Raw genomic sequence first — 27609 nt, forward strand, 5'->3', positions numbered from 1 at the left:
TCTGGATTTGGCAATAATGTGTTCATGATCTGAGCCACAGTCAGCTCACAGTCTTGTTTTTGCTGACTGTATGGAGCTTCTCCATCTTTACCTGCAAAGAATATAATCAATCTGATTTCAGTGTTGACCATCTGGTGATGTCCATGTGTAGAGTCTTCTTTTGTGTTGTTGGAAGAGGATGTTTGCTATGACCAGTGCACTCTCTTGACAAACTCTATTTGCCTTTGCCCAGCTTCATTGGAGGAGGTCGCCATTAACCCCACTATAGAGCAACCAGAACTTCCACAGGACTGGGAAGCAGACTCTTGGAGGATACATACAGAACCTTGTGCACACCAGGACCCAGGAAAAAGGAGCAGTGACCCCACATGAGACTGACCCAGACTTGGCCATGAGTGTTTTTGAAATTCCAGCAGAAGCGTGTGTTGGCGGTGGCCTGCTGCAGGGTTGGGGGCACTGAGTTTAACAGTGCTTGCTTGGGGCCTTCTGAAGGAGGTCACCATTATCTTCATTACCTCCGCCATAGTTTGGCCCCAGGGAAATAACAGCTAGGGAACACAACCCCATCCATCAACAGAAACTTAGATTAACATTTACTGAGCATGGCCTTGCCCATCAGAACAAGAACCTGTTTCCCCCTCAGTCATTCCCTCCCATCAGGAAACTTCCATAAGCCTCTTATCCTTCTCCATTAGAGGGCAGACAGACTGAAAACCACAATCACAAAAAAAACAAACCAATCTAATCACATGGGCCACAGCCTTGTCTAACTCAATGAAACTATGAGCCATGCCATGTAGGGCCACCCAAGATGGATGGGTCATGGTGGAGAGTTCTAACAAAATGTGGTCCACTGGAGAAGGGAATGGCAAACCACTTCAGTATTCTTGCCTTGAGAAGCCTCTGAACAGTATGAAAAGGCAAAAAGATAGGACACTGAAATATGAACTCCCCAGGTCGATAGGTGCCCAATTTGCTACTGGAGATGAGTGGAGAAATAACTCCAGAAAGAATGAAGAGATGGAGTCAAAGAAAAAAATAACACCCAGTTGTGGATGGGACTGGTGATGGAAGCAAGGTCTAATGCTGTAAAGAACACTGCACAGGAGCCTGGAATGTTAGGTCCATGAATCAAGGCAAATTGGAAGTGGTCAAACAGGAGATGGCAAGAGTGAACATCAGCATTCTAGGAATCAGCTAACTACAATGGACTGGGATGTGTGGGTTTAACTCAGATGACCATTTTATCTACTACTGTGGGCAAGAGTCCCTTAGAAGAAATGGAGTAGACATCATAGTCAACAAAAGAGTCTGAAATGCAGTACTTGGATGCAATCTTGAAAACAGAGTGATATCTGTTCTTTTCCAAGGCAAACCATTCAATACCACAGTAATCCAAGTCTATGCCCCAACCAGCAATGCTGAAGAAGCTGAAATTGAACAGTTCTATGAAGACCTACAAGACCTTCTAGAACTAACACCCCAAAATGCAGAAGTTGTAGTCCCAGTCTGGTTCTATAGTTTTGACTGCCGGATTCCCAGAAGGGAGTGTGGCCATCTTGTCCTCCCTCTTTCCTGCTGATTCATTACCTAACCCTTCATCTCCATAGGCAATAGCTTTCTCCAAAACTCGAGTTTTTGAGCCAGGAGTTAGCATTTGCCCCAAGGTATATATCACATCCTTCCAAGTAAGATCATAAAGTTGAATAACAATCTTAAAGATTCTAATAGATTTTTCTGGGTCCTCCAAATAGCCTCCCAGATCTCCCTTGATCCTTTGTATTTCTTGATAAGAAAAGGGCTTATTAACTGTCATGAATTGATCCCCCCCACCCGACCCCCTGGTGGGTGCTTCATGGAGAAGCAACAGCTTGTGTGGCTGTTCCTCAGCCTTTCTGGCTGCCCTTCATATATGATCCCAGGGATAGGCTGGAGAAACCCGTTTTTCCTTATTTCTTTGTCTATCGTCCTCCATTTCACCCTGTGTTTCACCCTTAGTTTTAGCTCTCTGAGCTTTCCTTAGTTCGGTTGTCTGATTCTGAATTAAAACCAGAGTAGTGAGTTTCTACCAAGACCAAGAAAACCCTCTCCTGAAGGGGTGCCCTAACTTTCAGTTTGCTCATTTGGAACCCCAAGATATGGGGGCAAAGTAGGAGGACAGAAGGGAACTGGAGGTTTCACACCAAAATCTACACCCTTAGGACATAAGTCTGGCATGTCTCAGGGAGACAGAAAAAAAAAAAAAAAAAAAGCAATACATATGCTAACTTCTGTCCATTTCCATTGTCTTCTACAGAACCAGTTTAATTGTAAGACAGTATTATAATTAAGAGACTCTTCTACCAGCCATTGTTCGCCATCCTCCAATGGATACCATGGCCATACAATATCACGTAGGAAGATCAGGTGTGTCTTCTTTAAGCTCTGGGGATTAAAACTATCTGTTTTTCAGGATACAGTTCAAAGGAATGAGGCTGGAATTGTTAGCTCCTATCTGTAAGAAAGAAAAAAGCAGCAACCAGCACCTTTTCTTTCTACAGGAGACATCCCTCCCTGCTCTAGATGGGGGTGGAAACAGGTCTTCCACCCAAGCTTCCTTCCCTGGCTAGAGTTAACCTGTCTTACTGATGCAGGTATCCCTCTGCTGTTCTTCCCTGTTCTACCACCGAGGCAGAGTGGAGATGCATCAGGGGTAGACCTGATGGTACCCCAGATTGGTGTCCAGTTCCTCATGGTTAAACCCTTTGCCTGATTTCTGCTCCTCTTCTGATGCCACCTGGAGTGCAACAGATTAGCCTTCTGGAATGCCTCCCTTCTAAGACTGCCAGGGGAAACATCTGTCTTTTTTGTGCCTGTGCACAATATTCCTGACCACAATAGAACTGAGAAATATAAACGTTCAAACATAAAGCTGAGATGTCCCTTCTGAGTGTCACCACACCAGTGTATGTATAACAAAAGCAGTGGTGAAGGGCTATTCAGCAAGGAAAAAGTGATTTGGTCTTCCAGCTATTATGGCCAAACCTTTCAAAACCACTGGAGGGCCGCCTCTGGTCCTCTAAGAGCTAGCGTTACCAAAGGAAGAAGCTCATTGCACTTCCAAACTGACCAGATCATGGGATTCCCAATATGTGTCCTCAAAAACCTCATGGTCACCAGCCTTGCTCTAATCCACAGAGATCTGAGGCACAGCCAAGATAAAGACTCACTTTCAGGTCGCTTGGCCCTGAGGCAGGCAGTCAGGGGAGCATCTTCTAGCCTGAGAGATGTTCTTGGAGTTAGAGCTCCACCTAGCTACTGAACAATGTGCTCTTATCTGTAGTACATGATACGACAACCAATAGCATGGACTGCAAGTCCCTTGAAAGCCTGTGATCTGACAGTTTGGGTTATAGTTCTAATTCCTCAGGCAGTTATGAAATGGTTAAAGAGCCCAGAAAAGGGGACAGAGAAAGGAATGCTTGATCCACACGTTTCACCCATTTCTGGCCATTTCCCTTGCAGGGACATTGGGGGCCTCTTGGCATTGGCAGGTCTGTATAAACTCTCAACAAAGCTCCCCTTGGGGCTGCCTTCAGTCATTACAAGGCACCTCGAAACCCCAAAGCAGGGCTCAATGCTTGCTTTGTGACCAGTTCCACAGCTCTTTCTTGCTGTTTTCACACACACACACACACACACACACACACACACACACAGAAGCACACTGTAAAATAGAGCAGAAAACATGTTTACTAGGAGAGTAAAGAACTAGAGCTCCAAGTACCCTTACCTTGTCTTGAAAATCCCAGATGAGCCCCCAAGATGAAAGGTTGCTGCTGCAAGCCATGTTATGCTGGGATTTGTGACCTCTGGAGAAGAGGAATTCAATCCAGGGTCAGAGACAAGGCTTACTACTTAGAGATTTTTGTGTAGCAAAGTTTTGTTAAAGTATCTTAGAGCTAGGGAAACTTCTGACATAGACATCAGAAGGGGACAGAAAGAGTGCCCCCTTGATAGTTTTTAGAGAGGTGTTTTATGTCTGTTAGAAAGCTGTTAATCAGATAGAGAGACACCTCCAGCCTGAGGGAGTTTCACCAGGCCCCTCTCCCACAACAGGCACTTTTGAGATAGGATGCCATGAGGTGTGTCATCCCTCAGCCATAAAACATTCAACAAGAATACTGGTTTGCTAAGCCATTATCGGCCTAAGGTTTGAGAAAAGGAAAATAAAGTTAGTTTTAGGCAGAATCACTTTGAAGAAGGCAGATTCCGAAGCAAATGCATAGTTTCAATAACATAGCTTAAGAAAAACAATTCCATATGGAAAACGCATTGGTTAGCTCAAGGCAGAACCAGGTGTCATCAACACAGAATTAAAAGAAGCCTCTTTTAATTTTGTGTAGAGAAGGGGGAAAAAAAAAAAAGCCTGCCATGTACAATTTATTTCCTCCTGCCGCATCGGGACCTCTGGCCTTCTTGCCTGTTACCCTCTCACTGATCTGCTTTAGGATGCACTGGTTTGATCTTCTTGCTGTCCAAGGGACTCTCAAGAGTCTTCTCCAACACCACAGTTCAAAAGCATCAATTCTTCGGCACTCAACTTTCTTTATAGTCCAACTCTCACATCCATACATGATTACTGGAAAAACCATAGCCTTGACGAGACGGACCTTTGCTGACAAAGTAATGCCTCTGCTTTTTAATATGCTGTCTAGGTTGGTCATAGCTTTTCTTCCAAGGAGCAAACGTATTTTAATTTCATGGCTGCAATCACCATCTGCAGTGATTTTGAAGGCCAAGAAAATAGAGTCTCTCACTGTTTCCAATGTTTCCCCATCTATTTGCCATGAAGTCATGGTATCAACTGCTGTGATCTTAGTTTTCTGAATGTTGAGCTTTAAGCCAACTTTTTCACTCTCCTCTTTCACTTTCATCAAGAGGCTCTTCAGTTCTTCTAAAGGGCTGGCAACTAGAGGAGCTCTAAGTTCATGGCTCCTTTCCTCAAAGGACATTTCTAAACGTTGAGATGATGATATGGAAGGCTGTGAAGACAGGGTGGGCTGAACAGCCAAATTGAGACCTGTAGCCTTAGTGGCATTTGTGAGGCAAAGTCTCAATAGATGGCCTGTAATAAACACGCAATACCTCTTGTCCTCGAGACATTACAAAAGAGAAGTAGGCTAAATCTAACTGAAACTGCAACCCAGTCCTGATCTAGATCAATGACTGATTGAATTAAGATGACAGCCCTTCTCTGTCTAACAGAGTAAAAGGAAAACCTTCAATTTTAGGGCTAGTCTTTATAGTTTTTTTATATACATATCCAGAATAAAATACTTTATTTTGATATATAGTATCCATGATATCTTTAATTTATATATTATAATTACACATTATATTTGATAGAGTAAACAGCTAAATTATTGCTTACATAATCAAATAATTTAAATATTACATTCCATAGCATTATGTATGATCAATGCTGCTGCTGCTTAGTCACTAAGTCGTGTCCAACTCTTTGCCAACCCTGTAAGATTCCTCAGTCAATAGGATTTTCCAGAAAATATTACTGGAGTGGGTTGCCATTTCCTCCTCCAGTGGATCTTCCCAACCCAGGGGTTAAACTTGTGTCTCCTTTGTCCCCTGCCTTAGCAGGCAGATTCTTTAACACTGAGCCACCTTGAAAGCTCATATATAATCAGTAATTTGCATTATATAAATATAGCTAATTCAAAGAAGCATAAATATGTGATTTTCTTCCTTTTTTATTGAGCAACTCATCTAAGTTTTTTCCTCTGATTCTTCCTTATCTTCTCAACCACTAAATATTGGAATGTCCCTAACTCTCAGTCCTATAAACTACCCACTTACTTCTCTGCACTCATTCTTCTTGTGACCTCATCCATTCTCTTTCACCTCTCATATGTCTAGACTGACATATGCAACTGTATACTCAAATTTATCACTTAGATATCTATAGGTAAAGCAGCTTAAAACATCCCTAAGCAGACTTTTGATTTCCATTCATAACTAGTTTTCCCCATATTCTTTATTTTAGAAAATGCAATCCCCTCTTTCCAAGTGGCAAAACCCTTTGTCTGTACCAGATTTCCAATCCAACAGCAAACCCTATTTGGTTCATCCTCAACATATGTTAAAAATATAGTCACATCATTTCTCTCATCCTCAGGCTTCCCTGGTGGCTCAGTGGTAAAGGATTTACCTGCCAATTTAGGAGATGTAGGCTTGATCCCTAGATTGGGAAGGTCCCCTGGAGGAGTAAATGGTAACCCACTCCTGATTTTGCCTGGGAAATCCCATGAACAGAGGAGCCTGGTGGGCTACAATCCATAGGGTCACAAAGAGTCAGAGATGACTGAGCATACATGCTCACTCTTCAAACCATAATTATCTCTCACCTGGAGCCTCACTTTAGCTGCAACTGTTTTGCCAGATTACACACTTGTCCTCCAGCAACCTATTCTCATCGCGGGACCCAACAGAGAAACTGTCCACAGCACTCTTTAAACCCTTGACCCTGTGATAAATTTCCATCCCACTCAAAGAAGAGCTAAAATCCTCGCAGTGAGCTGGTAGGTCCTATCCAATCTCTCTCTCTCCACCTCGCTGTGATCACTCCTTGGCACTCATGCCCTCATGCATTTGCTGCAGCTGAGCCTGTTGGTTATGCCTGAAAAGTCTTACCCCTGCCCACCTGGTGTTGCACTTGCTGCTGTTGGTGCTTGGAATACTCTCCCTACAAAAACCGATTTGGACAACTGTCTCACTTCTTTCATCAAATACCACATCAATGAAAGGTTTTCTTCTAATCATGTTTGAAAATGACACTTTCCCCAGTATATATTCTACCACTCTTTTATGCTCTAGATTTTTTCCACAAACCAATACAATACCACACACACTCACATTTCACTTATGTATTGGATTACTGTTTTTCTACTACTACTAGAATAGGACTGAGATGAGGATAGGCAATTTTTTCCTCTTCTTTGTTTATTGTTATAGTGCAATCACTCACAGACACGGATAGCTACTCTATAAATAACATTTGAATAAACAATTATAGGTAAGGTTAATGTTTCTTTCACAAAGTCTGATATTATGACCTGACATTCTCTTTTTTGGAATGATATATTTATTCAATGGCAATTCAAAGAGTATTGGAGTTATGATAAAATAAAGATATTGTTTTTCTTATACTTTTAAATCTTTTGCATAATGCACCATTGAGAAAAGAACACTCAGTGCTCCTACACACACGTATAAAATATACACAGATTAACTCAGGTAGGTAGTAACAGGAAGCCAGATATGTTTGTAGTCAAAATTACTGATCCTTTTATTGAATCTTGCAAACAGAGTTAGACTAGGAAGAAAATGGAAAGAACATCTGATACCCATTATTAGATACTCATTTAACGATTCTGGGAAATAGCAATTCTCAGTCACATTTTCTGTTAGTATCCTAAAAGTGGGCCTGTCTGACAATTCAGTCATGGGGAGACATGTTTTGATCAAGTCTGTTGCTTTTCCTTTCAAAATGAACTACATAATGCACCTGTGTAACTTCACTTCTTAATCGGATCAGCAGGATTGCATTGAAACTGAGTTTAATGCTGCTATAAATTGAGGATTGCTTGAAAAACTGCCCTAATCCTTTTTTTTTTTTTGATGTTAAAAGAACACAGAAGATAATACTAATGTTTTACCTTTAAAATTGGGCAAAACATTAAGCAATATAATTTTCTGCCCTTTCATTGGCTTTGGTATACATTTTCACAGGTAAAATCATCTTTCCAAATATACATGCACATTTATGTATTTGTATATATATGTATATGTGTATATTATATATATATATATATATATGTATATATATATAACTGTGTATATATGTATATACACAGTGAACTCCAATCTTCAGAATTTCACAGAAATTAATTTTTCTAAATCATATACTTAAACTTTGCTGATGATAATAGCTTGCTATTTCTTTGAAAACAACATATTGATGGAAGGCTAGTCTCTAGCTGAAATGATAAAAGGTGTAAAGTATTCCTTTCTCTTTGCCTATTTTTTTTGTTTTTGTGCACTCTTCATCTAGGTGTTATGCTTTTGTTTTCCTCCTATTGTTATAATTGGTTGGTTCTAAATCAAGTATTTGAAGTAAATCAATAGTAAACAAATTTGTGATTTTTGCATCAATATCTTGTTCTCTGACTGCACGATATTTTTTCGTTATTGTTGCTGTTGATATTTCATGTTAACTATGGAAGCCATAGCAGAAAAACGCAGAAATACTTGGGATGATGGTAGAATTTTAAATAATTGTTCTAATGCTCCTGATGTAACTCATTTAACAACTTATAAAAAATTCAGGGGAGACAGTTTCAAGAAAAAAAAAATATTATATTCAAAACCACACTTATCTTCATGTAGAGACAAATGGCAACTCACTCCAGTACTCTTGCCTGGAAAATCCCATGGACAGAGAAAACTGGTAGGCTACAGTCCATGGGGTCGCAAAGAGTCAGACATGACTGAGCGATTTCACTTTCACTTTCAGAGACATAAAGTATGCTGCTGCTACTGCTAAGTCACTTCAGTCGTGTCTGACTCTGTGCGACCCCATCCCTGGGATTCTCCAGGCAGGAACACTGGAGTGGGTTGCCGTTTCCTTCTCCAATGCATAAAAGTGAAAAGTGAAAGTGAAGTCGCTCAGTCATGTCTGACTCTTCGCGACCGCATGGACTGCAGTCTACCAGGCTCCTCCGTCCATGGGATTTTCCAGGCAAGAGTCCTGGAATGGGGTGCCATGGCCTTCTCCGGACATTAAGTATACCTTCCTCTAAATTAGGAAGTAATTGTAATTTACAACTTTTCACTTGCCTTGAGCAGATCTTTACATCAGGAAAACCATTACGGATTTTTGAAGGCTTAAGGAAATTTGAATGGAAAAGGAAGAGAAAATACCTAAAAGAGGATCAAGATTGTTATTTTGCATTCGAGGAATGCATCATGATTTCAAATGGAAGAGAAGATTCTTACCACATATGCTAACTTTCTGAGGCTTTAAGTTCCACAGTGTTCATTACTCTCTCATCAGTTTTTCAGCCTCCTTTGAGATGAATGCAATTGACTCCATCCTTCTGCAGGTAACCAACTTAATTAACATGATCGGCTCTCAGTCTTATAAATGTCAATCTATAGCACAAAGTAATTGATGTTCTTAAGTAAAACCGTAGTATGTTTCTAGTTTGTATATCTTAAATGCTACAGATACCATGCTCCTGTATTATTGAACTCACTGAATTTACATGTTTTTCTCAACATATTAATTTTTGAAGGGAAGGGGCAAATATTTTACAATCAAATATTTAGTTTTTTTTTAAGGTGTTTTCTTGTTTTAATATCTTCTTTTTTATTAATTTATTATTACTTGGAATATAATTGCTTTACAATATTGTGTTGGTTTCTGCCATACATCAACATGAATCGGCCATAGGTATGAGAAAGCACTTTCAAAAGAACTGTTACAGAGGCTTCAAATACTATACCATATTTTCAATTAAAATGGTAAGACGTCTTGGAATTCAAAGTGCTACTAAAGAAACTGTAAAGATATATTCCTGTGTTTTGTTTTATTTTTTCAAGTGAACTATCCTTCAGGACTTTCATTTCAAAGGAGAAATCATGCCCTCCATTTTAAGATTGGAAAGGAAATTCTCACCATAATGGCAGATAAAATGCTCAGAGAAACTTAAATATTCGACTATACTTTATTAAAGTTGTTGTTTTTGTTTAGTTATAGAGTTTCATAGGATTTACCAGACTGATCCTATCCCTAATTTTCCCATAAATAATATTACTTTTTAATGTGTAATTTTGAGGAATGGACATTTTTCAGGGACACACATATGGTATTTCAGAAGAAGTGCTTGACTATGCATTTCTGCTCTTCTTCCTTTTTATCAGTCAGTTCAGTCTCTCAGTCGTGTCTAACTCTTTGCAACCCCATGGACTATAGCATGCCAGGCTTCCCTGTCCATCACCAACTCCCAAGCCTGCTCAATCTCGTCCATCGAGTCTGTGATACCATCCAACAATCTCATCTTCTGTCGTCCCCTTCTCCTCCTGCCTTCAATCTTTCCCAGCATCAGTATTTTTTCCAATGAATCAGTTCTTCACATCAGGTGACCAAAGTATTGGAGTTTCAGCTTCAGCATCAGTCCTTCCAGTGAATATGCAGGATTGATTTCCTTTAGGACTGACTGGTTTGATCTTCTTGCAGTCCAAGGGACTCTCCAGAGTCTTCTCCAACACCATAGTTCAAAAGCATCAGTTCTTCAGTGCTCAGCTTTCTTTATGGTCCAGCTCTCACACCCATACATGACTACTGGAAAAACCATAACTTGGACTAGATGGGCATTAGTTGGCAAAATAATGTCTTTGTTTTTTTTAATATGCTGACTATGTTGGATATAGTTTTTCTCCCAAGAAACAGTGCCTTTTAATTTCATGGCTGCAGTTGCCATCTGCAGTGATTTGCAGTCCAAGAAAATTAAGTCTTTCAATATTTCCATTGTTTCCCCATCTATTTACCATGAAGTGATGGGACCAGATGTCTTGATCATAATTTTTTGAATGTTGAGTTTTAGGCCAACATTTTCCATCTCCTCTTTCAGTTTCATCAAGAGGCTCTTTAGTTCTTCTTCACTTTCTGCCATAAGGATGGTGTCATCTGTGTATCTGAGGCTGTTGATATTTCTCCCAGCAATCTTGATTCCAACTTGTGCTTCATCCATCCTGGCATTCACATGATGTGCTCTGCATAAGTTAAATAAATAGGGTGACAATATACAGCCTTCATGTATTCTTTTCCCAATTTGGAACCAGTTCATTGTTCCATGTGTGGTTTTAACTGTTGCTTCTTGACCTGTATACAGATTTCTCAGGAGGCAGGTCAGGTTTCTGGTATTCCCATCTCTTTAAGAATTTTCCACAGTTTGTTGTGATCCACACAGTCAAGGGCTTTGGCATAGTCAGTAAAGCAGAAGCAGATGTTTTTCTGAAATTCTCATGCTTTTTCAATGATCAGATGTTGGCAATTTGTTCTCTGGTTCCTCTTCCTTTTCTAAATCCAGCTTGAACATCTGGAAGTTCTTCATTCACATAGTGTTGAAGCCTGGCTTGGAGAATTTTGATCATTACTTTGCTAGCGTGTGAGATACAGTCCATGGGATCACAAAGAGTTGGGTACAACTGATTGACTTCACTTTCCATTTGTTGTTGCCACCTTGTCTTAATATTTTCTGCTTCTGTTAGGTCCATACCATTCCTGTCCTTTATTGAGCCCATCTTTCCATGAAATGTTCCCTTGGTATCTCTAATTTTCTTGAAGAGATCTCTAGTCTTTCCCTTCTATTGTTTTCCTCTATTTCTTTGCATTGATCACTTTGGATGGCTTTCTTACCTTTCTTGATGTTCTTTGGAACTCTACATTCAGATGGGTATAGCTTTCCTTTTCCCCTTTGCCTTTAGCTTGTCTTCTTTTCTCAGCTATTTGTAAGGCTTCCTCAGACAACTACTTTGCTTTTTTTGTGTTTCTTTTTATTGGCCCAATAAGATGGTAGGTGGAGTGAAATTGAGTTTAGAATCAAACCCCATACTTGCCAGAGGCAGTCGGAGGCCTCAAACAAAATCTGTGCACACAAGGACCCAGAGGTCTCACAGAGACTGAGCCAGATCTACCTTCCTTTTTATATTTGTACACCAACACACTCCAATACACCAATACACCAATACACATGTCTGCAGACACATATACACATTTATACATGCAATAACACTGTTACCCTTAAAAACACTTTTACATATGGATGGCTGAATTCTGTCTGTCTTCTCAATTCATATGTTGAAGTCCTAAGCCAAGTACCTCAAGAATGTTTTCAGAGATAGATTTTTACAGGAGTAATTATGTTAAAATGAGATAATTGAGATGGACCCTATTTCTATATGACTGGTATCTTCATAAGAAGAAGTTTGGACACAGACACATACAGAGGGAAGACAGCCTGGACACAGGAAGAAGATGTATGTCTACAAGCCAAGGAGGGAGAGCTGGAATAGATATTTCCCTCGTAACTCTCAGAATGAGCCAGTCCTGCCTGCACCTTGATCTGAACCTCTGACCTCCAGAACTTTGAAAAATAGATATCTGTTGTTTAAGCTACCCATTCTGTGATACTTTCTTACCACAGGCTTAGCAATCTACCAAATGCAACTCACATGTAGCTCACATAATGTAGGTAATTTGTAAATCAAAGAAAATTGCTTTTTCAACTGACCTTTTTCTTCAATATAGTCTGAACATTACCCCATATCCATTGTATCTCTTTTAATGACTGCATAGTGTTTTATTTGTTGGATAAATTTTTTCACATATTTTATTTTTATAAAGGATGCTACAATAATAAACTTGGCAATACATCTTTGATCTCACCTGTAGTTATTTTCTGATAAATTGTTAGAGTGATAAGTTGCTGGGTTTTATTAACTTTATATGTTAAAATGCTGATAGAAGTTGTTTAATAGCTGTCAGGAGTGTTGTGCCAATTAATATATCTACCTATTCTTGCATGAAGAGTGTTTAATTTTCTATTTTCTTGAGCTCTGAATAGTTTTATTTTTTAAGTTCATGTAAAGTTAAGCATTTAAAAACAGAATCTCATTGTGCTTTAATTTAAAATTATTTGGTTATTAAGGAAACTGGCCATGCTTTTCCCTTGATGTTTTTGCCATATGTTCTTTTTCTTTTTTATTGTAAATTCTCTATTGGTGTCAATTTTTTCCCCTTGTCCTAAAAAAGAAATGATACTGATACTCAAAGTCTCTCTTACCTCTCAGTTATTCAATTATTGACCATGAAACCTTGAATTATGTGCATTTTTGGAGATTATAATGACCACACAATGTGTGACTTTACTGTAGTAGCAGGTGTGATCTCGTCTCAAATCAGAAACATTTATTCACAAAATTATCCCTAGATAATTCTCTTATCATCAGATTTTGAATTTCTATTCCTTCCTTTTACTATGATGACCTATATCTTACAGTAAATAAATGGATTTACCAAGAAAGTAGCAGGAGGAACTGTTTTCAGTGTTTGCCTTTTCCAGCTCTGTGCTAGGACTTCTTGATATTCAAGTCTCGGTAAAGGTGTCTGTGTAGAAGTGAACTTCAGTTTGTTCACAATAGCTACTGAGCTTGCTGCCCAGACTCTCAAGCTACCCTGGAGCCCCTTTTTCATTCCCAAAGCTTAACTTCTCCCACTTCTCCACAAAAATATTTGACTCTCTGCATTCTCCCAGTGAATTCTCTTTTTTGCTTAGAATAGTCATATTTGATGTCTATTGCTAACAACTAAGAATACTGACTGAAACAGCTGGCTGCTGAAGTGGAAATTTTTAGGTTGGAAAGCTGTTAAATATGGTCAATCTTAGATGATCGGTTGTGGCTTAAGACTTTAGTCAGCATATGAGTACTTGAGGAAGGGTCATGTGATTTCCAGGAAGTTGCCAGTGAGGCTAAAGGGGAAACGTGTGGGTATCAAGGACAAGCATCATCTGCTTCAAGTTTTGTCTAAGATGACCCTCAATTCATCAGCCAAGCAGAGCTCTTTGAGCAAATTGAGCACGAGGGGAAGAAAAATCTGGGCAGAATCAGAAACAGATGGTGCTGTGACATGATCCCTCAACTGAGGTTATGCACCTGAGTTCAACAGACCACTGGGCAAATATCCAAATGCCAGGCAGATTAGGCTGTCCATGATAATTAAGGCTAATTAAGTTGTTCTTTCATGTAAGTCCAATGTTGGATCATCCAATATATATTAGATAAACCTTATTTAATCTGAAAATATTTATATTATGAATACTTACCAGTCAAAAGTGGGTGAAGATTGCAATGTTCATCATTAACTATTGGTTTATTTATGCTTTTGAATTGAAAAAGAAACTTCTTGACCTCTAAATATTATTAGAGATTTTGAATTCCAACATAGGTATTGACAATAGTAAAAATACTTTCATTATAATTTTTAGTATGCAGCAGTATTTTAAAAGATTTACACAAATTTAGGACTTAGGAAATAAATTATAGAGAACTGAAAATTCTTAACTTGAATGTCACCTCATTTGCCCATAAAAAAGTAAACACTATACTTCTAAAAAAAATTACTCTTCTCTTGTGTTTATTTCTGCCTCTTCTCCATTAGGTTGTTTGAAATCACCATTGAAAGTGTGTGCTCAGAATTATGAGATTTAAGTTTGAACTTTTCCACTCATAGATGTTTGTGCTTCATATCTTTTATTCATAGAATGAATTTCTTGAAATTATTGCTTTGTATTTGAATTAAATGCAGTTAGTATTTGCAACTGGAAACTAATACTTATATACTGTCCTTCATCTTTGTGGGAAATAAAAAAATCCTTTATTAAAATGACTTTATAATCAGATATATTAGAGATGAATTTATTTTAGGAGGAACATGAGTTTCTAGCTCATGTATTTACTGCATATAAAAAGTTGACTATAAGAACATATCTGGATATGCAGCAATCTCACTGTAGGAAAGGGGAGATATTCATTTCAAGTATTTATTTTTTGTTTTTTTTGGTTGAGAAAATAAAAACTGTTTGCATAGCTTATTTAGATCAACTATATTATCCATGGAATATGAATTGATGTTTGTTGGCACATTCAGGGATTGTGCAAGTAATGTTTATATGTTTACTTTTTTTGTTTTTTTAGATGAGACAATCTGCACGAGACAGGCGCTCAGGGCTGGTGCACTGGGAAGACCCAGAGGGATCGGGTGGAGAGGGAGGGGGGATCGGGATGGGGAACACATGTAAATCCATGGCTGATTCATGTCAATGTATGGCAAAAACCACTACAATATTGTAAAGTAATTAGCCTCCAACTAATAAAAATAAATGGAAAAAAATATATATGTATATGTTTACCTTTAAACTCTCCACTTAGCTACCATTTTGCTTCTTATCTCTTCCTTCTTCTGAACTGTTTGACCCAGGAATCTATGATAAGGATTCAAATGGAAAACTTTATACAACTCACTTGTATATTATTCACATGTATATAGAACACTTAGACATTCACAAACTATACAAGCTATAGTTGAACTCACAAACGCAAATATTGTTTTAATACAGCAAGTGCATATTTATGGATTTTTGATAAACTGATTTGCTTTCTAAAAGACTAAATTTTATCAATTTTAATACATTTGTTTCATTCTGTTGGTAAAAGGTTCCAGATATATGTGAACTTTCTCTTTGGTCTGTGTTCATCAACTATCACTCAGCGGCTACTTATGCAATATTACACTGAGACAGAATGTCTTCTGGAGTAATGACTAGTTATTGTACTTGGTGTTAGTTCAGCATCATTAATCAGGCAATGACTGGTACCTGTAGGACATAGTATCTGCTGTGGGATATTTTTTAGGTGGTGCTCAGGAAACACAATAAAACATCTAAACTTGTTAATGAATCTAATGTTCATGAGAAAATCCTTTGACAAATAGTTTCTTGTAGTAAAACTTTTGGCAGTAACCACTTTCTGTTAACTATTTCCCAAAGATGACAAACAACATATTTTATCAACATTATGCTTATATACTTATACCATTTTCTTAAGATTATTGGGTGAATGGACTATTTGTTAAGGACTATAATAATTTTATATATTTTAAGAAGGAAAGTAGCCAATTCAATTATTTTAAAGGCAAGATATTTACCTTAGAAGTTAATGATCTATAATAAAATAATAGTACTAAATGGGTATTGTTAATCTGGTTTTGTTATTTATCACCACACTAATCTTCCTGAAGAGGATGAAGCAATAATAATTGATTAAGAACCTTTTTATTTGAATCTTTTGTAGTAACTAGATATACACACACATGCACAGGTACACACACACAGAATATTGCTCCTAATATTTACATAGATCTTATAGAATGATAATTTAAATCTTCATTAAAAACATCACTTTGTTCATGGGGCATTTCCATTTGAAATTAGAAGAAAGCATAGAAACACTCTGAAATACCCTGTCCATTCTCTCCAAACTGGAGAATTAATAAGAAAGTTTTTAAAAAAGTATGTGTTAGCACATCTTAAATTTGACTTAAGTATTATTGAGACATCACATAACCTTGTTTTCAAGATCTGTTAATAACATATCCAATATTTTTCAAGATCCTGGAACAAGTTGCTTATTATAACATGATTATTTAAGTATGTTCAACTGTTTATTTACAAATGTTTATATCATCTAGTCTATGCATCAAAAAATGTTAAATGCACACATAATTGTTTTTAACAAAACAAATGATTAATTGGGTAAATTGCTTTTCAACGTGATTCTCTTTATACCTGCACATTAACAAGGCTGCATAGAAATCTCCTTTTTTGTTACCTTCTGGAGAATTTTCCTTTTTCCTTGTGAATTCAGATAAAACTTTGGAAATAAATAAGAACCTTTTCTCAAAAGGCAGATTTTGCAAGCACATGTAAAAATGTATGTTTTGTAAACTAAAGGCCTGATTTTGCCTCTTTATATGGAGGAACATTTGCATGTAAGATGTATATTCTTCTTTGTCTTAATTTGTAGCTAGCTGTTACACAGGAAAAAGGATATATACAAATTTGAATAATTCCTCTCTGATTGTGACCAAGTATACAGAAGCATGGGTTTTCTAGATGGCAATGATGGTGCCAATGCAGGAGATGTAAGAGATGTGTTTTCGATCTCTGGGTCGGGAAGATCCCCTGGAGGAGGGCATTCTCCAGTATTCATGCCTAGAGAATCCCATGGACAGAAGAGTCTGGTGAACACAAGGTCCATAGGGTCATAAAGAGCTGGACCTGACTGAAGGTCCTTGGCATGCACGCACACGTGAAAGCATTCTCAAGATTAGCTGGCCATGAAGATGATTCTTTCAAGAGGTATCCCAGTTACATGAAATTTCTTGAAGACTCATTTGGAGTCTGAATTATTTGTAGGATTGCAGTTCTTGCTCTACATCAAAGTAGGCTTTCTTCCATCCCATTTTATGAACGACACTTTCACTGAAACATATTTTCACAATAAATTTTGTGGGAAAATAAGTTTATGAAAATAAGAAATTAATAGTACTCTTAGAAGCCAAGTGACTAGGCCAAATACTTGCCAGCTGTTTAGTAACACTGTGCAAATCCCAGGCTTCTCCTGAGCAGAAGCTTTCACGTTTGGATCATTACTAGAAATTTTTAGTCCAGTAATATGGACAAATAGACTAAATGCAAACCATTAAATTCATTCAATTTGAGATCTGAGCCAAATTCAACCCAAACCTCTAAAGGTGAAAGTCAACTATGTTAAATATATATATATCATGAAACCTCATAGAAGATGGTTCTAAGCCATTAAAAATCTGTTAAAAATTGAAATATGAATAATTCACTAAACAAGAAAGTCCATTGCATGTTCAATTTCATATTTCTCTCATCTGTACCCTCCAATACGTTCAATTCATTTTAATCATATAAATTTAGTAAAACTTTGTAGATTGCAAGTGTTTTAGAATACAAGAGTATGCTTAAGTTTTGCCTAGACAAGTGCACTTGGACCACTTAAATAATTCCTTAGTATTGGTAAGTACTCTACTTAAAAGACAAATACCATGGGAGCAAAATTTTCACATTTTAAGAGCTTCTTTCTGACCAAAGGTTTTAAAAATGATTTCTGCCTCATTGGTCTATTTTATTTTCACATATAATACTTGTTACCTCTATTCGAATTGAGATGAATAAATGATGGAAAGCCTCAATTAAGATATGATTATTTCTATAGTTTTAAAATTTTCAAATATGCTGACATCAAGATATTCTAGGATACACAGCAATATGGATCTCAAGAATAATTCCAGTTTTGGTTTAGCTTTAAAACAGATAAGGGTAATATTCTCTCTAGAATAAATCCAAACTTCCATCAAAAAATAACTTTACAAATCAAGATGTACGAATATATATTTTAAGTATTGGCTGAATCCCAATCTAGCTGACTTTAAATCTTTAACATACTTTTGCTAACAAATAAATGCTCAGTTTTCTTTTTTCTTCAAAATGCAAGCATGGAAAATTATTATATCTCATGAATGAAAGATAACTGACAGGTAGGGTGCCCTTGTTAGATTTAAAGTACAATGAATCAGATGTCATCTGTCACATTTATCAAAACATTATGTCACTTTGATGATGTTTGATTTATTTTTCTCTGTAAGGTGAACAGCTAGACATGAATAAACTTTGAATTAATATGTAAAAGAATAAAAAGAGAGCACACCACATAATTTGTTAATGGTATTCATTTTCATTAAGTTTAAACTTGGGTTCTTATTTTCCTTCAACATTGCAATAAAAGCTAATTGGTTTAGTTTCACGATTTAAATTGTCCTGTATGAAAACATGTTTAATAGAAAATTATGGCAAAATAAATAGTAACTCAACTGCTGTATTGCTCAAGGCTCATAAGTACCAAACTAAATCGGGATTTACTTATAAACATGAACATAATACTTAATATGCATTCTTAACTATTTTGAAGGTACATTAGGATGCATTTTTAGAGTTAAAGGTTGGTAATATTATATATTGAATAGAAACAAAGAATAACAGATTTGAAATTCAGCACCTGAAACCTTTCAAACTCACAGACAATTGCAGAGTCAATCCAATCTTCAATTTTCCAGAATTAATTGAAGTTTAGATATGGTTTTTAGGATGACAACTTTAATTTTCTTTTATTCTTTAGTTTTCACAAGCTGACAATTGCAAATTAAAATTATTATACTAAAATATTGCACATTTAAAGTTTGAAGCTTTTTCTGATTGCTAATATGAGTATAAAAATAAATGGAAAAAACCCAAGGGCACATGAAAACTCTAACTAGGTTTTTGCTGTGCATTTTAACTTTATTTCTAAGTCTGTATCTTGGATTACACTCATTTTGCATTTACTTTAATTGCTAAATCAAAAATTAGTGTATATATATGTGTGTATATATATATATATATGTATATATATAAACTTGTGTTGTTCCATATTAGAGCAGAAAATTTCAAACTATGTCAGTTTTAAAAGAATATTCACTTAATTTGGATAGGAATGTACTGAACACTAGTAGAATAAATACAATAATAGTTAGAATAGAAAATTCATTTAATAACTCATACTTTATATATATCAGCAGAATCAATCATAAGAATTATAATCCTTTTTGAAAGATTTTATGAAACCTCATTTTGCAGTATTTCCACACAAAAAATAGACACTTGAAACAGAGAAGATATTGGAATTCATCTATTGAATACTTTCCAATAGAAATGTGAGTCACAAAGGTGAGTCAAATATACTATTTAAAATTTTCTATACCTACATTAGAAAAGTAAAGAAAACAAGTGCAATTAATTTTAATAATAGACTTCATTGGACCCAATATACCCAAAATATTTTCATTTTAACATGCAATTAATATCAAATACTGAAAAATTTTGTATTCTTTTATTTCTAAGTCCTTGAAAATCATTACATATTATATTTATGACACATTTCAATTTGGTATAAATATTTCAGGCCTTCATTGCCCAGTGTTTCTAGCACCCACTTTATAGGATAGCCTAGATACATGACACCCTGCTACCCTCATCTTCCCTGATGGCTCAGATGGTAAAGAGTCTGCCTGCAATGCAGGACACCCAAGTTAGATCCCTAGGTCAGGAAAATCCCTGGAGAAGGGAATGGTTACCCACTCCAGTATTCTTGCCCACAGAATTCCATGGACAGAGGAGCCTGGTGGGCTACAGTCCATGAGGTCACGAAAAGTCATATATGACTGAGTGATTAACACTACTACTACCCTGATCTTCAGATTTGTGAATACTTATTTTGAGTGAGTTGATGTGGAAGGCTATAAATGTTATGAATTAGATAGGTGCTGACATCCAGAGAGTCAGTAGAGCTAGTAGGTGCAAGCATTAACATTAACACCCCAGCAACTTAGTCCCAAGTCTGCTATTAACAAGTTGTGTGACCTTGGCATGTTATCTTTCCTCCTATTTGCTGTTTCCTTACCAGTAAAGTGGGAATAGGGGGCTTCCCTGGTGGCTCAGATGGCAAAGAATCTGCTTACAATGCAGGAGACCCACATTCAGTTCCTGGGTTCGTAAGATCCCCTGGAGAAGGGAACGGATACCCACTCTAGTATTCTTGCCTGGAGAATTCCATGGACAGAGGAGCCTGGCGGGCTTCAGTCCATGGGGTTGCAAAGAATCAAACATGACTGAGTGACTGACACTCACTTTTCAAGTGGGAATAATGCAAATAATCTCACATACTAGTTATTCAGTGTACATAATTAGGACCATTCCTGATATATTACGAGAATTATTCTAATTATTCCTGTTTTACTCAATTTAGTATCTTTATGCAAATCATAAACCTCTATCATTTACTTTCTATGGTTAAAAATCTGTTTGGAATAACTATTGACTGTAGAATGCATTTGAATATAATGAGTTTGTTGGATCAATAGGTTATTGTTAAAGTAAATGTGTGCATGTATTTTTGAACATATTTGTAAGGCTGAGTGACTGACCTCCTCAAAACTGGCTACAACAATCTAAAGTCACCTGGTTAAATTTTGTATATTCCTCTATTTCTTTTAATACCAGATTAACCAATTATTTTCTTCCATAATATTTAAACCAACTTTCTGGATACTTTTATGTAACTTTTTAGTTATCCCTGGACAAAGCTCTTCATCTTTTTATTTTATTTTTTCAATCTCTACTTATAATGCCATTTGATTCCCTTAGTCATTTTGAGCTTTTTCTCTGAACTCCTTCCAATCTGTCTGTATTTCTCTGCTACTGAGGCAACCAAAACTGAATGGCACTTTGATGCAGTTCATCAGAATTACATAAGGAAGGCTATCACCCATGTGTCCCAGAATGTCATGATTCTTTGCCTGCAGATCAAAGTAACAGTGAACTTTTATGCATTTTATTGAAGCATCAGCCAGATCTTTTCAGTGGATGACTAAGGTGCTCTTAGAAGAGAAGAGTCAAAATTAATAAGACTCAGACAGAAGGTGTGAAAGAAATGGAATCTATTCAACAGCTTCTTCAGATTTTTTTTTTTTTTAGGAGAACTTGAGCTTAGAATTGGACTTTTGCAAAGATCATTTGAGGTAAAACAGATAATTTTGCCACTAGTACTTGGCTTCCCTTAAATATTTTCTCTTTAAAAATGATTTTTTCCTTAATACTTTTTGCTATTTTGATTTGATGAAATAAATTCACTTCTTAAAGAGTATCCATGCAAATTTGTCAAAAGCATATTAGCAAATATATTTATTAATTGACCTTAATAAGTAACCCTACAAAGAAACAGTTTGGAAAATATTTTCTCAAAGTGATATATTCTATTGTATCGATGGCAGTTTTTTAACTACCATTTTAAACAACTACTTGCTTAGAGAACTGTATGATATTTGCAGTTTCATATCAACATCGTATGGGTCTTAGAGTTAGAAATGACAACTATGGATCCAACTCAAAATAAGTTGAATAAAATATAAATTCAACTGAAATGACATTGACAGATATTTAGTACAGATATGGCATTTTTCCCCGTTCAAGATGATTATTGAATGATTCATTTGTTGGCAATAGCCAAGACTCATATCTGAGAATCCAATTATTTGCAAAAAGGGGCTGCCTATGCAACCCCAAAAGTCTTTTCATTTGACATTTACTTGATGTTTTCTTCCACTATCTGTGTGGGATTAACTAAAAAGGCAAAATGCTCACAACCAACTCTTGACTGCATGGTGCCATTGAAACAAAAATCTATGTACTATTTATTAATATGTTTATCAGATTATACTTGAACTTTATTTCCTGTCTGCAATTTTCCCCTCAGATGTAAGCTCACTGAAGGAAGCAATGATGTTGAATTCATCATTGTACTTTGAATACATTTATGGAGTCTTTCAAATAATATTTTCTTGATAGTTCAAGAGTAAAAAAAAGTAAGAACCCATGAAATTAAAAAATAGAAGCATTATACAAAAATTAGCATGGGTGCTTTTAAAACTGGGCTAACTATTTAAGAGATTAGTCATCGTTTTAGAACAAAGTATAATTGTTTTCTAGTGAAAACCTCTTTAGAAATAAATTGAGTTAATTTATGTAGTTTACTAAATTATATCACTGCTGTTTTATATGAATGTGACAATTTGCAAAGTTTGAAAATTGTACAAAGTCATTATTTATTTCTTCTTGGTAGATGGAAAACGACCACTAGTACTTTTTGCCCAATAGACTCTTGCTTCAGGCAGAAATGAAGTACAATTGTATCTGTCCCCAAGACTAGCTATAACAATTATTTCTTTATTATCCACATAGTTATACAAAGTATAAAAGAATATTTCAATTCAGCTATATTTAGTTTTGTTCAAATTGTGTGGTAATGAAAGAATTTTGTGATTCTCTTTGAAATAGTAACTCAAATCAAACTTCAAAAATATAGCATTTGTAAATTATTAACCAGGGTTATTAAAAGGTTTGTGTAGTCACAGACCTCCCTGCAAATGCACTGCATGACTTTGCCTTTGTAGAGATATCCATAATGTTCCTTCATGAACATACTCACATCCTTTTTCGTGTGCAAGGAAATGAACTTCATTGCTATTGAAAGATTGAATAAGTACTTCATACAAAATGCAGTTTGTGAACAGTCTAGAACTGCTGTTTTCTTTTGAAAATTCAGCATCTCATGTTCTTTGCATGAAGTTAAAATTGGGTTTCTAGCTTCTGAATATGAGGAGGAAATAGAAAAACATGCATTATCAAACAGTAAGCACTGAAACACTATTAACATATACTCTGAATTAAATGGTCTTTGTGGATTTCTCTAGTGGTCCAGTGCTCCCACTGAGGGGGGCACAGGTTCCATCCAGGCCCCTGGGTTGCAGCCAAATAAATAAATAAATGTTCATTTACACGTATATGAACTTCCCTGGTGGCTCAGATGGTAAAGAATCTGCCTGTAATGCAAGAGACTGTGAGTTCGATCCCTGGGTAGGGAAGATCCACTGGAGAAGGGAATGGTTACTCACTCCAGTATTCTTGACTGGAGAATTCCATAGACAGAGGAGCTTGGTGGGCTACAATCCATGGGGTCTTAAACAAAGAGATGGACACAACTGGATGACTCACACACACACACACACACACACACACACACACATATAAAAGTGTATTTATACACAGCACTAATACACTTCCACTACAGTGCTGACAACAGATAGTGTTACAGGTTACTCAAACTCTAAGTAAATTATCTGCCACTACATTTAGGTTCTGACACTCTAAAACCCAAAATATAGCTAGCTACCAGTAGTTTTTGAACATATAACCAGTGCATTTACAGTGGCTACATTTAATATACCTTTCTTAGGCAGTTTATGGTTTTCAGTTTTTTACCTTAAATTAGTATAAATATTTCCTATTCATTTAAAAAATGATATGTTGGAATTTATGAGTTTTACATTTTCAGTTTTATTTAATTCTATGTTTCTTAACCATTTGATTATAATATTTACAATGATTTAGGATCTTCACATTATTGCCCTGAGAAATAAAATAGATTTTTCTTCTACATCTTCACCATGTGTCATTTGCAAGTTAATTGTGACTACGGATAAAGCACACTTACTTAAGTTTCAATCCAATCTCACCTGATTGGTGACTGGACTACAACTTCCATGTATTATGCCATTTGTCAAAATTGGGCTTTGAAATCAGAACTAAATTATAACTTCCCTTTATATATATAAATATATATTATAAAATATATGGATTACTTGACAATTATATTTTTGGTGTCCTGCAAAAATTCACTGGACTGAGGAGCCGGGTGCACTGTAATCCCTAGAGTGGCAAAGAGTCAGTCACAACTGCACAAACATACATGGCATATCAGTAAATGGCTGTTATCATTATTATTTTCCTTAGTCAAATCGTGCTTCTTCATACCAGCAAATCAGTGATAAACCTCTCTTTTATTTCAAAATATGTTACATAGATTCAAACTATCTTATTTGAATCATTAAGTGTTGATTCAAAAGTTTTTTAATGTAATCTTTGTGTTTTGTTCTTGTTTGGCTTCAAAACTTTTACTATCCATCGAAGTGAAACTTTAGTAGCAATAATAATTTATCACCAAGTCCACAGGAAACAAAAGTTTTGGATAGATCAGTTTATGTATGCCAATGCATAATTAATATTTTCAAGATAATTAGACTCTATTAAGTGAGAATGTCCTCATAGTCAAACTATATTTTTTATCCAAATTAAAATACTTTATGAATATGTCAGCAATGAATAACCCACTGAACATAGGAAGTATATAAAAACTAAAGGTAAAATAATCTGATTTTTTGGCAATCGTCTGTTAATATCTCTAGTAAGTGTGACTTTCAAAGATCTCTCAATTTAATTGGACCCTTTTGGTAAGTTGAGGCATTTGGAGTTGACTTTTGAACTTCTTAATAAGAGATGCTTTTAAAGCAAAATAACATTCTATTATTTTCTTGCTATGACAGAAATCATCTTCATAAAAGAGTGAACACAATTGTGGTTTGATATTTTGTACATCATGGCAAAAGATTTCTGGAATAATTCACAATTATTTAAATTATGTCTATCACTGGACATCAAACTATTTGGTAAATGTAATGTATTCCTAGTATGGTCATTAGTGAAGTGAAGTCGCGCAGTCGTGTCCAACTCTTCGCGACCCCATGGACTGTAGCCTACCAGGCTCCTCTGTCCATGGGATTTTCCAGGTAAGAATACTGGAGTGAGTTGCCACTGCCTTCTCCAGGGGATCTTCCTGACCCAGGGATCGAACCTGGGTCTCCTGCATTATAGGTAGACGCTTTACCATCTGTGCTATCAGGGAAGCCCATAGTATGGCCATTAAGGGATATCAATTTTGTAAGGTAATGCAATTGCATTAGAGGTCTGTTCTGCTATAACTTGTCAATATTAAGTATGCCACATTTGAGAATTTTCTTGGCTCCTAATGGATAGAGTATGTATCATGCCTTATAATATTTAAAAGAATCATACTTTTAGCAATATTTACCAAGGGGAATGTGTGGGTAGGCAGATCTAAATTAAAAATTGAATAGTAAGGTACTTAATACTGTTAAAAATCAGTGGGTAATAAAGTTGTTTTCATTTTATATAGTTTTGTAGCTGATAATGTACTTTAAAAATATTTAGTCTTTTATTCCCCAGCCAACAATTGTGAAGCAACTCTATTTGGTAACCACAGGGTTATTAAAATGAACATTTCAATAAACATTCTTTATTATAAATTATCTTTTCTCAAGACTGTTAGGGTCTAAGGGAGAATACGGATAAACAGGTAATTTTGAGATATTTCCCAGCACAATGTCTAACACATAAGGAATAACGAATGCTTCTACATGGAAGAATGAGTGACTGATAACCATGGTATGACCAAGTGCTACTGAATAAAGTGCTTTTATTACTACTACTGCTGCTACAAATAACATTTATACTAATAAGGCTGACAGCTGGTGTCACTGAAGGATTAATGTCTATGATACACTATGCTACTTGTTTCATTTAATTTTTATAGCAACCCTGTAAAGTAAGAACAGAACCAGTTATATAACTTGCAAGTCCCAGTGCAAAATTTAAACATGAGACTCTGTCCAAAAACTGTCAGTAATTTTAAGGTTGCAAACCTGCCCAGTCACTCACTCATGTCTAACTCTTTACAGCCCTATGTACTGTAGCCTGCCAGGCTCCTCTGTCCACAGGCAAGAATACTGGAGTGAGTTGCCATTTCCTCCTCCAAGGGGATCTTCCTGACCCAGGAATCGAACCTGCTTCTCCGTCATTGCAGGCGTATGTATTCTTTACCACAGAGTCACTGGGGAAAACTGAACATTAATCTCATATCCTTCCAAGTGTTATAGGGCCCTGAGCTGTTGCTGGCAGCAAATGCACACAAAGCCACAGGAACTGTAATTATCCTTCATTCTTCAGAAAATGAAGTATACATTTAGAGAAGATGCCTGCTCATATATTTTTCTAAATTTTTGGATACTTCTGCCTTACACAAGTACTCTAGTTACAATATATAAAATCATTTAAAATGTATAATATTGAATTCAGAGACCAGTTCAGAGGTTGTTGCATTCATTTGGTTTGAGCATTCTAGTTAATTTGGTCTGTCTGGGGAGAGTTATCATAAAAAGCATTAAAAAATGTGCTCAGTAGTGTAGTATTTGAATACTCCTTAAAGATTGAAATCAATCATTATCAGATTTTTGATATTGAGAATGCCTTGAGATGACCTGTGTAAGGCATAGTTCCGGCGAGGCAGAAAAGGAAAGACGACCTCAACAGAAGTAGGTTACCTTTATTCAGGCAAGGAGGGGCAACAGTCGGCCTAACGACCAGGCTGAGCGCCGAAAGGGATCAGGGAGGCTTCATACTTATAGGGAGGTTTGTGGAAGCGATAAGGGAAGCGACAATCAGGCGGGATATTTTGAGTATTCTTTTGTTGAGATGACACTTGTAGTTGAGCAGGGGGTGATAAGTCTTCTGGGCGGGTGTAGGGGGTGGTAAGTTTCCGGACAGGGGGTGATAAGTCCCAGATAGATGCAACTGGCCTGGAGCATCAGGATGGAACTAAAGTTATGCTTTGTTTTCTCCGAAGTTAGATGATTCAGCAAGGGGCCTTTGAGACTGTTGTTCTCTTTTCTAGGCCCAAAAGACTCCTTCAACCTGTACCTGTGATACCTAGATTGCATTTCTTTCATTGTTGATGTTTTTCATAATCCTTTATATTTTTTTCCTTGAAAATTTCTTTCATTTAAAATATATAACCTGGACTTTTGGCTAAACATAGATTATCTCAGCTTCCTACTGAAAGGTCGGGGCATGCCCCGGGAAAGTGCCGCAAGGCAAATTCTGGAGGCTGGCTAAACTTCCGGGGACCGACCCCCTGCAGCCTGGTCCAATCAGGTACCGACCCGGAGCCCTCAGACACTGACAGCCGCTGTAGCCCGCGCTTTCTTCCTTATATGAAAAGACCTGGCTTGGACGCCGGCCCTGGCTATAAAACCCCTCCCCACTCCCTCATACCTCGCAGACTCCCTTTGTCTCCTCACTCACCCGCCCCCGGGAGTTCTGCCCGAGAGCGACCACTCAATAAAGGCCTTTACCACCGGTCATTAGAGGCGGCTTTTTCCCCCCGTGGCATTTTTCTAACACCTACCAGAAAAGAAAAGAAAAAAAAAAAGCAACATAAATGAAAACATTAAAATGATTAAATCAGATTTTAAAACAGTATAAACCCACAGGGATGAAGAAGAAACAACTGAAGATAAAATTAAAGCATAAAAATCAATAAATTATGAAAAAAAAGAAA

This window comes from Cervus elaphus, chromosome 30 (genome assembly GCF_910594005.1).
Source record: "Cervus elaphus chromosome 30, mCerEla1.1, whole genome shotgun sequence".
NCBI lineage: Eukaryota > Metazoa > Chordata > Mammalia > Artiodactyla > Cervidae > Cervus > Cervus elaphus.